We start from the raw sequence: 14395 nt of genomic DNA, 5'->3' as shown, positions 1-14395 counted from the left end.
CTTGACCCGTGTGGAGCTGGCCCATGCGCAGTGCTGATGCGTGCAAGGAGTGCGGTGTGTCCCTGCGTAGGGGAGCCCCACATACAAGGAGTGCACCCCATAAGGAGAGCCGCCCAGCATGAAAGAAAGTGCAGCCTGCCCAGGAATGGCGCCGCACACACGGAGAGCTGACACAGCAAGATGATGCAACAAAAAGAAACACAGATTCCTGTGCTGCTGACAACAACAGAAGCAGACAAAGAAGATGCAGCAAATAGAGAACAGACAACCAGGAGGGGAGAGGAGAAAAATAAATAATAAAGAAATCTTTTAAAAAATAAATAAATCTTAAAAAAAAAAAAAAGAGCAAGCTGTGGCAGACAATACATGGAAATATAGTACACTGCCTGGCTCAGCTGCAAACATTTCATAGTCCAAGTGCTATGACCATATTGTGGGGACGGGAGGAGAAGTATTTTGGGGTGGGTAAGAGAATTAGATCTTCACCTTTCACTTTAAGAAATCAATCTTTAAGTGAAGAAGTAGCAGTATAAGTTTGTTATTTAGAAATATGGTGGGAAATGGAAGAGGTAGCTGAAGGAGCTGAAAGCAGTTGCTTCTAGAGAGTGGTTGTGGAGGTGGAGAGAGGGGCAGGGAGTAGCTGTTTTTGTTCTCAACCTCATAGTCCTATTTGATATTTTAAAATAAATACCCCTATTGCTTTGACAAAAATGAGTGGTGGTGTAGGAGTGGTCCAGGTAGTGTAGATAGTACGAGAGCAAACCCTGGGTCAGGTAAGAGCCAGGTGTGTTCCAGGAATGCAAAGAGGGCCGTGTGGCTGAAGCAAGGGAAAGGGGAGGTGGGCTGGAGGGAGGGACATGAGGGTGAAGGCTGCAGAGCCGTATCGACATCTGAGGATGGTTTGTTTAGAATAAAATATAAGACAAATAGGAAGTTATTTCAGGGTTTAAGCAGGGGAGCGACAGGGGCTAATTTCCTGTTCTAACACATCTTTTCAGCTGCTGTGTGCCAGTGACTGAAATGGTGGCAACAGGGCTGGAGAGAGAAGAGGCAAGAATAGAGATGAATGTTTTGGACGTAGACTGTTTGGAATTTTCATGACTTAACCTTAGCCACAACCCATTTAGCAGACGGGGAAACTGGCTCAGAGTGAGCTGCTGAGGATCTCACAGCTGGAAGCAGCAGACTGGAATTCAAATCCGGCTCCCCAATCCTGCACCCTTTGGTCTGTCCCTGACACAAAGAGGGAAAGGTGCCGCCCTCACCTTTCTCCGGGGCTCCAGCAGGAGAGGAAAACCCCATTTCAGAGGTGGACCCTAAACTTTCCAAATGCCTGCCCTCCTTGACCCAGGAATCCAATTAATCTAAACTAAGGAAACTCTCTTTGCAGAAAGTTGGTCATCATGAAGGATTACTCATAATCATGGAAACCTGGAAGTTATCTAAACAGGTAACCCAAGGGAATGGATATGGCCATGCACTTTGTTTTTGTTGTTATTGTTGTTTTTTGTTTTTTTTAAAGATTTATTTTATTTATTTCTCCCCCCTTCCCCCCCTTGTCTGCTCTCTGTGTCCATTTGCTATGTGTTCTTCTGCATCCGCTTGCATTATCAGGCTGCCCTGGGAAACCGTGTCTCTTTTTGTTGCATCATCTTGCTGTGTCAGCTCTCCGTGTGTGCGGCACCACTCCTGGCAGGCTTGTGGAGTGCACACCTTGCACGTGGGGCACCCCTATGCGGGGGTGCCCCTGCATGACACGGCACTCCTTGCACGGCAGCACTGCATGTGGGCCAGCTCACCACACGGGTCAGGAGGCCCTGAGTTTGAACCCTGGACCTCCCATGTGGTAGGCAGACGCTCTATCAATTGAGTCACGTCTGCTTCCCTGCCATGCACTTTGATAGAATGTTCCACGGCTGTTAGATATTACAACAATGAACAGCAATAGCTGCCTTATAAGGAACACCTACTGTGTGCCAGCCTTTGTGATGGGTGCTATTTAATATACTCAACAGCCCTTTAAGTAGGTTAAGTACCATTATACCCATTTTACAGATGGGGAAACTAAGGCTCAGAAACTAAGGCTTCAGAGAAGTGAAGGGCCTTGCTCAGGTTAACAGAGGTGAGAAGCTGAGCCTCACTGGACAATGGGCCCTTCTCCAAGCCTGTTTCTCAGATGGGAATGATAACCCTAATAAGTGATAAGGGTGGGTGTGGTAAATGAAGGAGAATAAGAAGGTGCCAGCTCATCCCCTGGCATGCAGTACTTACTCATCACATGCAAATCACTCCATTCTGCATCTTCACTTTATGACTGACTGCTGCTGTCACTCTAATTGTGTAATAGTGTATTGTGTATTAGGTGACACATGTGTATCACCATGCGTATTAGTCAGCCAAAGGAGTGCTGATGCAAAATACCAGGAATCTGTTGACTTTTTAAAGGATATTTGTTTGAGGATAGATGCTTACAGTTACCAGGCCATAAGGCATAAATTACTTCCCTCACCAAAGTCTGTTGCCACATAATGGAGCAAGATGCCTGCCCATCTCCAAGGGTCCAGCCTTCCTCTTCCTCCTAAGGCTCTGTGGTCCCAGCTTTTCCCAGGATCAGCTGTAGCCTGGGATAAGTCTCATCTCTCTCCCGGGGCTCGTTTCTCTCCAGGCTCTGCTGCTCTGTTCTCTCCACAAGGTAGTATAGACTATCAGGTGCCCGAATAGGGCAAGGTGGATGGGTGTGTGTGTGGGGGAGATAAGGTCAAGGATCATTTTGGCTGTAGAGTGACTCAGGCCAGCGCTGCTTGGAAAACTGTGGAAACTGCTTCCCTGCCGAGGTCCCCAGAGATGGCCTGTGGGGACAGCTCACATGCTGGACAGCAGGGCGACACCAGGCCAGGTTGGGAAATGCCCTAGCTGCTCAAGAGGAATTACTAAGTCATCAGCCCTCAGAATCGTCCATAGAGCATAGCCACAGTCCTGCCCGAAACGGGTTTGGAATTGATTTTTTGATGATGGTGCAGAGATGGCGCTCCTGCTGGAGCTGTCAGGAGGATGGAGTTGTGGTCAAATGGAATGGTGGAGGTGGTCCTGGAGCTGGTGACAGAGCTGGGGAGGGGTGGAAATTCAGTTGGGCGTGGAGATGGAGGTGATGATGAAGGTGGAGATGCAGATGGTGTTGGAGGTGGTAATGGAGATGCAGGCAGGGCTTAAGTTGGTGATGAGGTGGGGTGGAGGTGGACATGGTGGGAGAGGAGAGAGCAAGGATAGTGGTGATGATGATGAAAGTGGAATTGCAGCTGGAGTTGGTGGAGGTGATGGTCATGGGATGGAGGGGATGGTGTTGGGGCTGAGAGTGGAGATGCATCAAGCTGGTGGAGGTGATGGGAATGAGGATGGATTTTTGATGGTGGTGGAGGTAGAGATGGGACTACTGGTGCCCACTATGAGAGAAAAACCAGGGCACATCAACACCGGCTGGACAGGTCTACTCCTAGATCCCCTTCAGGTTGCCATCTTAGACCTAAAGCCTTCATCTTGTTGGTTCCCTCATTTCCCTCCACAAGGTGAGTCAACAGCCACAGGACAATTAGTCATTACGTGTGCAGTGGGCAGCGTAGGCTGGTATTCTCATCACCACTCCAAAGTCCATCTTAGTCCAGTTCAGAAGAAAGGGGATCCTGCACTCAGGGTCCCTCCACCCAGTCCCCGAATCCCTTGACAGGATGGAGCATCTGCTGTGGCTGGCACTTTGCACCCATTACCATGTAGTCCTCAGCAAACAGGAGGAGAAGGGACAGGACCCAGCAAGTCAGAAATGGAATCAGAATCCAAAGCCAGGCATTCAGCCTGGGCTTTTTCTCTTTTCCAGGGTTTAGGGGTTTTTTCTTCCTGCCCCACCAGATTTTCCCACCAGCCACCCAGAGCCCCCAAACAGGACAGGTTGCGGGAGAACAGCCTTAACCAGGACCGTCCTTCTCCAGGGTCCCTGAAGCCTACAAGCCCCGTTCCCACGTTCATCCACACTCACTGCTCATCGAAGTTTCTCCCAGCTTCCCCCTCCCATTCTCGTGGGGGCTTCCAAAGCCCTGCTGACCCTGCCTTAGGACAAAAATCACAGTCACTCTTCACATTTGCTTCAGGCACCCTCAAAGTCCTTGCCCTGCAGCTGGTCCTTACATTCCCCTTGGCAGGGAGGGGTGGGTTGTCAACCCCCGTTACACACGAGGACACTGCATCACAAGGAGGTTAAGACCGCTGCCCGAAGCCCTCAAACCAGTCCAGAGGCGGAATTGGGGGGCCTACAGTTATGGGGTGAATTGTTTCCCACCAAAAGACAAACAGCCCTAACCCTAGTATCTCAGAGCCTTATTTGGGAAGAGGGGCACTCAAATGGAATAAGTTAGGATGGGGTCATTCTGGAGTAGAGTTGGCCGTAATCCAATACGACCAGTGTCCTTATAAGAAGAGAAGAGACACTGACAGATACACAAGAAGACAACCAGGTGACAACAGAGGCAAAGTGGAGTGATGCCACCCCAAGCCAACGCACGCCAGGAGCCACCAGAAGCTGGAAGAGCCAGGGAAGGATCCTTCCTTAGAGCCCCCGGAGGGAGCGCAGCCCTGCCCATACCTTGATCTTGGACTTCTAGGCTCCAGAACCCTGAGAGAATGAACTTCTGCTGTTTTAAGCCACCCATCTGTGCTAGGGCCACTTTGTTACAGCAGCTCTAGTTGACTCATACACCAGCCCTTCTGACTCCCAGCCTGCCTCGCTCTTTCATGCTGCATTCCTGCCTCTCCTACTTCCCACACCGCCCTGGAGTCCATGCTTTCTTGCCCTCCTCCTTGTCAGAGAGACTTTTCACACACTCATTTGATCCTAATGAGGCCAAAGTTCTACAATCCTCTGGATTTAGTCACTTGAGGAGACAGAGCCTGTGTGAGCTGGAGGAGGTACAAGGATGAATAAGCTTTCCCACCTCACTGGGCTCAGGCACTCCCAAGCTCAGACCTCCCCCATGGCTCCCACTGGCCACACTTTCTGGCTCTCAGCCTGGCTGGCTAGGTCCTCACAGATCCTGGGTCTCTCTTTCCACACAAGCTTTTCTCCTTCCCCCTCCTGCGGACTCCCAGTGGAATCCAATGCTCCTGTTCTATCCACACCCTATGTTTTCCTTCCTCCATGCATTTGCATGGGCTGCCCTCTGCCCCAAATGCCACCTTCCCTTGCCTCCTGCCTGTGTGCAAACTCTCTCCGTCCCTTAAGGCTCAGTCCAGCAGTGGGGCTGCGTTCAGACAGTCGCTGCCCCTTCTCCTGGGCCCCTGAGCGCTTGGCAATCCCAGCAGGGAGGGGTGCTGGGCTGGTCTTGTTTACCCCTTCTCCCCTCCCCAGCAGGGATAGGACCGAGGAAGTCAAAGGAAAGAGAAGTGAATGGAGCTGACCCTGGACCGATCCTGACAACATCCAGTCAAGCCCCTTTCCCGGGCCTCCGCCAGCCCTCACGGAGGCTTTGGGGATTTGGCTCCCTGCAGGGGTAGCCCCGGTCGAGACCTGGACTGAAGGGAGGCGCACTGGATCCTAGCTCCCGGGCGCCGCACGATATGCACCCTTTTCCCCACCACTCTGCCTCTCAGTTCGCCCCTCTGAAAAATGGGGACCATCCACCTTGCAGAGATTATAGCTGCCTTCCCCGGCAACTGCCACCCAGCCCCCTGTCCTCTCCCCGCTTTCAAAAAAAGTGCTTTTGAAATGAACACGGGGGTGAATTAGGGCGGCTTCCGAACGCCCACCCATCGCCTACCTGGCCTTGTGGAGAAGTAGGAGCCTGTGGCCACCCCCACCCGAGAGGAAAATTCCACAGCCCCCAACCGCCCATATCTCGCGTCTGTAACAAGCTTGCTCGACTGTAAAACCTTATCGCAAGGCCTCCTCCTGTAGAAAGTCTCGTCAGCCCCTGCCAAAAAACCAACCTGACCCAGACCCTTGTAAATAACAAGAACTCCCCGACCGCTTGTCTCCCTGATAGAATTCCCAGCGCTGGATTAACCGCAAACCCCTGCTTCTGTGCGTGCTTGCTTGCTGAGCTACTGCCCCCCGCCCTGAGCCTAAAGGCCTGTGTAAGCAAACTCCCCCCGCGACCCCGGGCTGCTCTCCCCTCTGCACAGGACGAGGCCGTCGCCGCGCAGCTAATAAAGCTCTCAGTTGGAACTTTATTCAGAGTCTGAGTCTGGTCGCTATCGCTGCTCTATAACAGCCTGAGACACTCAGATTCCTGGGAGTGCTCTCGGCTGGGTGGGGAGCCCGGGGCGCAGCCCTGTCCCACAGGAAGTGCCGGCCCCCACCCTCAGCCAGGAGGTCAGCCACAGCCTGAACAGCGCGGCTCCAAGACCCCTGGCGAGAATCTGGAGCCCCCGGGAGGAGGGGGCCCAGGCCTGTCCAGAGCCTCCAGGAGGGCAGAGTGGGGGTGCCCTCTCCTTGTCCACCCCCCCCCCCCCCCCCCCCCGGCGTGGGGCTCAGCCACCTCCCACTGCCCGCACCCTTTCGCTTCTGCTTTCTCCCTGACTTCCCGCGAACTTTTCGCCAGGTGGGAATTATCATTCCGGGTTCCCAATGAGGAAACTAGAAAGTTAGAGACTTCGCCAAGAGCAAGGGACAGAGGTGTTAACCCAGCAAGCCGGGCCAGGGAGGTCCGATGCAGGGCTGCGGAGGCCCCGGGGGGAGCCGGGGTTCCTGTCACGGGGCCCCCACAGTGCCCGCCCCCCAGCCTGCTGCATCCAGCAAACAGATAAGGAGTCCAGCGGCCCTGGATTCAGATCCCAGCTTTTCCCTTCCCTGCCGCGTCACCCCAGCCACGCCCATTCCCCTCTCTGCGCCTCAGTTTCCCCTGCTGAGAAGGGGATGATGGTAAAGGACCACAGAACCCACACCTGGGCCAGGGCCAGTTTTGGGTAGCCAGATCTGAATGTCGACTGAAGCCCCCACGTTTCTGCCTCGGGGAGGGGGCCCAGGCCTGGCCCCGGCTCTCAGCTGAGTCGCTGCCCCTCGCACAGCAGAGCCAGGGGATTGCACCGGGCCTGAAAACGGCCCGAGCGGGGTGCGGCTCAGTCCCGGGTTTAGTCCTGGTACCAGCCAAAGTGGCAGTGGCATGGGTCGCCTTGGGGGGGCTCCAGGTTCTCTCTTGGACTCTTATCACCCCCATTTTACAGAGGAGGAAACTGAGGCCCAGAAGAGTGAGCAGCCTACCCAAAGTCAAGGCGGAGAGGGATCTGAAGGGCTGCAGAGCGCTCCGGCTCTTTCTCCTCCTGCTCTGAGGTCCCCAGGCTCACCTGAGCTGTCCTTGACCACGGACGTGTTCCATAAAAGGGCCCCTGGGGTGACCCCACCTCCCTTCATCCTTGGGAGGCCCTCAGCAGGTCCAAATTACCCAAGCACTTGGAAGGGAAGGGGCCCTGGGAAGGAGATATCATTAACTCCAAGTTGCAGAAGAAACTGAGCCTCTGCAGCCGGGCTGGGACTCCCGCCCCAGAACCGTGCCACCCAGCGCGGGAGCAGGTTCCCTCCGCCAGCTGCCAGGGGCAGGACGGAGGGGAGGCCTTGAAAGACACCCAAAGCCCGCCTTGGCCCCCACCGGCCCCACCCTACCACTGACAGGGAGACCCCCGCGCCCCTGCCCCAGCGGAGCTGCGCAGTCCCTACCTGTGCCCCGGAGGGGCGGCGGAGGCGGCGGGTAGGCGCTGGCGGGCACAGGTGGGCGCCGTCTGGAGCCGGCAGTGCGCCGCTGGCAGACTTTGGCACCATCTGCGCCTCCCCTGAGCAATCATTAACCCTGCCAGAGATGCACCTCCTGGGGTGGGGCCAACTCCTCAGGAGATATGACCACAGCTGGGAGGGAGAGACCCAGACGAGGGGACCCTGGACTGAGGCCCAGCTCTGGGGCCAGCAGGAGGTGGGGCGGAGAGCAGTCAGAGTGTGCCAGTCAGGGTCCTCTGTTCCCTCCTCATTGGAGGAGTCTTCAGTGGCATGAGACACAGGCAGAAGGCGAGAGGAGGGGAGCGGGTGCAGCTCAGTGGTTGAGCACCTGCCTCGCCTGTATGAAGTTCCTGGTTCAATGACCGATACCGCCGTAAAAATTTTTTTTTAAAGATTTATTTTTTATTTATTTCTCTCCCCTTTCCCTCCCAACCTTCCCTGCCCCACCGCCCCAGTTGTCTGTTCTCTGTTGTCCATTTGCTGTGTGTTCTTCTTTGTCCGCTTCTGTTGTGAGCGGCACAGGAATCTGTGTTTCTTTTTGTTGCGTCATCTTGCTGTGTCAGCTCTCTGTGTGTGCAGCGCCATTCCTGGGCAGGCTGCACTTTCTTTTGCGCTGGGCGGCTCTCCTTACGGGGCGCACTCCTTGCGCGTGGGTCTCCCCCACGCGGGGGTCACCCTTGCATGGCAAGGCACTCCTTGCACGCATCAGCACTGCGCATGGGCCAGCTCCACACGGGTCAGGAGGCCCGGGGTTTGAGCCGCGGACCTCCCATGTGGTAGGTGGACTCCCTGTCCACTGGGCAAGTCTGCTTCATTTTAAAAAAATTTTTAAGCGATGCAGAAGGTGTTTGGGGGGTAAGCAAATACTGTAGGCATCAAACGGGCTGATGCCTGACTCCGTGTGTGCTGTGACACTCACCATTATCCATCCCCTCGCTTTCAGGCCCTGATGTCTCCAGTGAGACCACGAGCTGCAAGTCCAGCTCATGTCTCCCTGCCCCCCACAAACTCCAGGGACGTCCCAGGGAAGAAGTCCTTGTGTCTTCCAGGAGTACAAGTCCGTATTTATTGGGCACCGACGGTGTGCTTCACATCACGCTCTCCCTGACTCCCGTCGCCACCGGGAGAGGCAGGTGCCATTACCATCATCCCGTTCACGAGGCAGAAGCTGAGGCACAGAGGGCGCAGCCAGCGCCAACTCCCCACCGCAGCGCCAGGGCTCTGCGGGTGGGCAGGGGACGAGGGCAGGCCGCCCCTGCTCCCCTCCCATCGCTGCCCTGGCCGGGGGCCTTCCCCTCCCCAAAAAACCTTCCCTGCTCCCTGGCCGTGGGAACCTGACATCCTGCCTGCCCAGCACCAACTCCCACTTCCCCTGATAACGCCACCCCAGTTTCCCTGCGGGGAGCTGCCCTCTCCCTTTCTCTGACAGATCTAGTGGTCATGTGATCCGGGCCCCACCAATCAGAGCGCAGCATCCCTTGGCCACAGTGATTGGTCAGGTGTGGGCATGTGATCCAAGCTGGGCCAATAAGAACCAATCTGGGCAGTGATGCCCAAGAGGTGCTTTTATGGGGAGACAGAAAAGTTTTGAAAATAAAGCACAGTGGTACTTGCACAGAGTTGTGAAGACCCTAAATACCAAGGGATTGCACACCTTGTTCTGTGAATTTCTTCTCCAAAAAAAGAAAAGAGCTAATGAGACTCAAATAAAGGACTTTTGTTGGAACAGTTGAGAATCAGAACTTACTTCCCCACTGGAATTTCTAAGTTGTACGAAAGTGACTCTGGGGGTTCCAATGGCTGTCTTACCACTGCGAGGGTAAAGTCTGATTGTGAAATAATCTAAACTGCTGAAGCAGAGCTAAGGCGTGGAGAGATACGGGTTTCTCATGACTGTGTGACCCCTGGATACAGCCATTCCTGAAGCTGTCCATTACGGGGCTCTTCAGTCACTGAACCAATACCTTCTCTTTTCTCGTAGATCTGACTGAGGTGGTTTCTGCCTGGCTACAGTCCCCTTTAGGACGGAAGCCCCCCACTCCTACACCACCCCACCCACGTCCTAAGGAAGGGGCATAGAAAAGTTGAGGTAAGAGAGGCCAGAATTTGAACTTGATTTGGTCATCTCCCAGCTATTAAACCTGACTGCAGGGATGATATCAGCCATCCCTATTCCTAACTCAGAAAAAAATAATATTGCCTACTTCATGGGGTTCTTGGTGAGGAGAAAATCAAGCAGTTGAGATATGGCTCTTAGCACGGGGCACACAGCACAGATCCTGCCACTTATCTGGGCTCCCAGAGCACTCAGTTCAGAGCTTTCTTAGGGCATGTGTTTGCTGTCATCAGTAGGCCCTCCCATCACAGGCGCGGTCCATGATGACTCACACTCAATAGTTATATTAGGTAGAACACATGCCAGGCACTCTACCAGGGATGTTTGCTCCTCACCCCACCAAATTTAAAACAAATAACCAAAATATATATGCTACCGCAAACTTAAAAGGCTAGGAAACTGAATGAAGTGAAAATAAGTGTGATAAGGGAAGTCTATGCCTGAATAGAATCCACAAAACATTTGCCTTTAAGCTCTGGGTAGTTGACAGAGATGGGCTATGAATTGGGTTGGAGCTTCCCAGTAGGCAAGGCAAAGAGGGAAACAGGATCCATTGACTCCAGCATCCATCCATTATTATTATTATTATTTAGAAGGTATCAGAAATTGAACCCAGGATCTCATAAATGGGAAGCAGGCATTCAACTACTGTGCTCAGCCATCCTTTTTTTAAAAAAAAGATTTATTTTTTATTTATTTCCCTGTTGTCTGCTCTCTTGTGTCCATTCACTGTGTGTTCTTCTGTGTCTGCTTGCATTCTCGGTGACACCAGGAATCTGTGTCTCTTTTTGTTGCATCATCTTGCTGCCTCAGTTCTCTGTGTGTGGGGCACCACTCCTGGGCGGGCTGCACTTTTTTTGTACAGGGGCGGGTCTCCTTGCAGGGTGCACTCCTTGGCGTGGGGGACACCCCTGCATGGCATGGCACTCCTTGTGCGTGGCAGCACTGTGCGTGGGCCAGCTCACCACACGGGCCAGGAGGCCCTGGGTTCGAATTCTGGACCTCCCATATGGTAGGCAGACGCTGTATCAATTGAGCCACATCCACTTCCCTCCATCCATTTTTAAAACATATATACATCCCTGGCCAGGCTCTGGGAGCTAGGGTGTAATTCTGAGTTCTGATACATGAGTGTATCCTGTATGTCTCCAAGGATAGGAGGCTGTGGGTTAGTGGACAACACTTGGCCTGTCTATTACAACACAGTGGTGAAGAGATCGGGTTCAGGGGTCAGAGGGCTGGGTTCATTTGTGGCCTGGCAAGTTACCTAACCTCTCTAAACTCAGTTTCCTCGTTTATAAATCGCAGGTGGTGGTGAGGCTTAAACGAAGTCAAGCCTTTTAAGTCCTAGGCACACTGCCCAACTCGAAGGAGTTAATAACCAGTATTATTTGTTGGGGGATGGTTGCTTGTGCTATTATTACTAATCTGATCTCATTTAATCCTCCCCACAAGCCTAGGGATGGGTACAGATGGGAAAATAGAGGCCCAGACAGATTAGGTGGCCACCCAAGGCTCAATTCTTGGTAGTGACAGAACCAGGATAGGAGCCCTGGAACCCACCCTGAGGAAGGAGACAGTAATCCCTGGTGGTGGGAAGAGGAGAAGGACCCACCCCAGGCTCCAGCTCCCGCTCTGCCCTGGCTGCCCAACCCCGGGCAGCGCAGACCCCAGGCCGGGATCCCTGCCCTCGGAGCTCCGAGTCACTTCTCCGTTCCTCCCAGGGCGTGTCCTGGCCTGCCCAGACCTTTGGTCAGCATCTGGGTGAGGCAGGCATGGCCTGGCGGGTCCCCGCCCAGCTCCAGGGACAGCTGCCCGCCTGCCCCAGGGCAGCCTGGGGAGCTCCTGGGCTGGGGCTGAGTAACAGACCCTGGGCCCAGGGTCAGCTCCAGGGAGTGGACGACCAGACACACTGGGGTTCAGAGTCTGGTATGTGGACTCGGGCGACCTGGGTCCTAATCCCCTCCCCACCACTTAAACAGCCCTGGGCACGGAAGGTCACCTCCCTGAGCCTCAGTGTCCTCATCTGTAAAATGGACTGGTGGGCAGAGCCCCACTCATAGGTTTGTTGTTAGGAACAAGGCAGGGCAGGTGACAAGAGCGACGACGTGCCATCCACGGACATGAGGTGGCAATTCAGATGTGTGTCAGGGCTCCTTCTCTTTTTAAAGATTTATTTATTCATTTCTGCCCCCCACCCCCCACCCCCGTTGTCTGCTGTGTCCATTCACTGTGTGTTCTTCTGTGTCTGCTTGTCTTCTCACTGTGCAGCTCTGGGAACTGATTCTGGGAACTTCCCTAGTGGGAGAGCACTGATCATTCTCTCGTGCCACCTCAGCTCCCTGCTCTACGTCTTCTTATTGTCTCTCCTCTGTGTCTCTCGTTGCGTCACCTTGCTGCACCAGCTCTCCGCATCGGCCGGCTCTCCTCCGTGGGGGGCACTCCTGCGCGGGGCGGCATTCCCACGTGGGCTGGCACTCCGCATGGGCCCGCTTGCCACGCGGGCCAGCCCACCCTCACCAGGAGGCCCTGGGCATCGAACTCTGGATCTCCCATATGGCAAACAGGAGCCCAACTGCTTGAGCCACATCCGTTTCCCACATCAGGGTTCCTTTACAGCCATTTTCTTAGGTGTGTGGAGTTTAAAATTTTCATTGGGAAAAACACCTCATTGTCTGTTGTTTCTGGTAATCTATTATGTGCACCTACTGTGTGCTCAGGAATCTGCTTGCCCTGACTAGCTGTATGACACTGGGCAAGCCACTCCTTCTCTCGGAGCCTCAATTCCTTCATCTGCAGCATGGGGACCCCCTACCCCCACCCCACCCTCAGTATGCCGCTTCAGAGGTGACCTGGAGAGCCTGGGCTGACGGCGTTCTCAGTCTCTTCGCTGTGAGTGAGTTCAAGCCCTCCTGGACTGCCCAGTCATCCCTGGATGTTGCCATGGCTTTGCCGGATGCGAAGTCCCTTCATCACTCTGTTTTACGGCTGAGGGACCAGACCATGAACAGCGTCTGCCCTTGAAAGAACTTGGAACTTGTGAGATCAACCCTTCTCCCAACCCCTGAGACCCCTGCGCTCCCTTCCACAGCACGACTTCCCTCTAAAAATCACCCCATCCCAACAGCTGTCCTGCCATGACTTGCCCACCTCCCAGTGATGGGGAGCTCACCTCCTACCATGACCTCCACAACATGGTAGGTTTTTACTGAGTTGAGAGCTGCCAGGTCACGTCCACCTGTACCTGCCCTCGGGGAGCACCGGACACCTCTTCCTGTCTCTGCTTTGGGACAGCTAGTCACAATCTCCCTCCCCTAAAGCCTCCAGGCTCCTTCAGTCACCCCTCCTCATTCCCCGCCCTAACACACAAGCAAATTTTGCAGCCAGGCAGACCTAGGCTCAGTCCAGCCTTCCTGGCTGTGTGAACCGAGGAAAGCCACTCTCCCTCTCTGAGCCTGAGCTTCCACATCAGGAATACTGAGGGAAGAAAAACAATGAGGTGACTGTTTGCTTTCCGTCTAGTCAGGGGAGTTCTGAGATGGAACATACCGCCTCTGAGCCCTCTGGGAATGCGACCTGGTCTGGTGCCCCTCCCACTTCTGCGTTCATTCAGTCAGCAGATGTGTGCTGGGTGCCCACTTGGTGCCATGCAACTGTGCTGGGCACTGGCGGTAGGGAATCTGTGTGAGGGCACAGTAGCCAAGCTGGGAAGAAGAGGTCAGGTCTGTGGCGGAACTGAAGACCACCTGGCTGGAATTGTAAAGGCCCTTTGTTCAGGGAATTGGATACTACTCAGCAATGCAAAAGGACAGACAACTGACACACAACAGCATGATCCCAACACCAGGCCGCTGAGCGGGGAAGCCAGCATTGGCACAGCCAGCCATTGCGTTCACGTGAAATTCTAAACAGCTGACACTAAAACAGTGACAGAATCCAGGTTTTTTAGGTCTGGAGGGGGTTGTCTGGGAAGGGACAGAGGGTGCCTTTCTACAGGGATAGGAATGTTCTAGATCTAGATCAGGGTTTTTGTTTTACGGAAGTATATGTTTAGGGAAAGTTCACCGAGTATCCTAGCAATATTTGTGTATTGTATCTGAAATTGGACGCTGCTATAGTTCTAAATAAAAGAAGGAAAAAAATGTGTTGAAGGACTAACACAAGTGAAGCAGGAGGTGGGCTGTGGGTGTCAGACCTGAGTAAAATCCCTGCACTTCCTAGCAGAATGACCCTGGACAAATCCCTTAACATCACTATACTTCAGTTCCCACATCTGTAAAAATCAGCATAGGAAAGCGGATGTGATTCAAGCAGTTGGGTGCACACCTACCACATGGGAGGTCTCAGGTTCAGTTCCTGGTGCCTCCTAAAGATGCAACAGGCTGGCACGGCGAGCTGATGTAACAAGATGACACAAGATGATGTAATGAGGAGATGCAACGAGGAAACACAATGCGAGACACAACAAGGAGCAGAGGTGGCTCAAGCAATTAAGGGCCTCCCTCCCACATGGGAGGTCCTGGGTTCGG

The 14395-nt window shown here is 53.9% G+C and overlaps 1 protein-coding gene across 1 annotated transcript in view; it reads right to left on the bottom strand.

Annotated features, from left to right (window-relative positions):
- CDHR2 (cadherin related family member 2) overlaps positions 1-7797 on the bottom strand; it is a 57733-nt gene extending 49936 nt beyond the window's left edge. Inside the window, exon 1 of the mRNA XM_071211178.1 lies at positions 7697-7797. The gene's annotated coding sequence lies outside the window, so the exon portion shown is untranslated. The remainder of the gene's footprint in view (positions 1-7696) is intronic.
- Between the last annotated feature and the right edge of the window lie 6598 nt (positions 7798-14395).

The sequence above is a fragment of the Dasypus novemcinctus genome, chromosome 2 (assembly GCF_030445035.2).
Source record: "Dasypus novemcinctus isolate mDasNov1 chromosome 2, mDasNov1.1.hap2, whole genome shotgun sequence".
Classification (NCBI taxonomy): Eukaryota; Metazoa; Chordata; class Mammalia; order Cingulata; family Dasypodidae; genus Dasypus; species Dasypus novemcinctus.
Note: the sequence above shows the minus strand (reverse complement) of the source record. Positions and strands in the feature narration are given on the sequence as shown.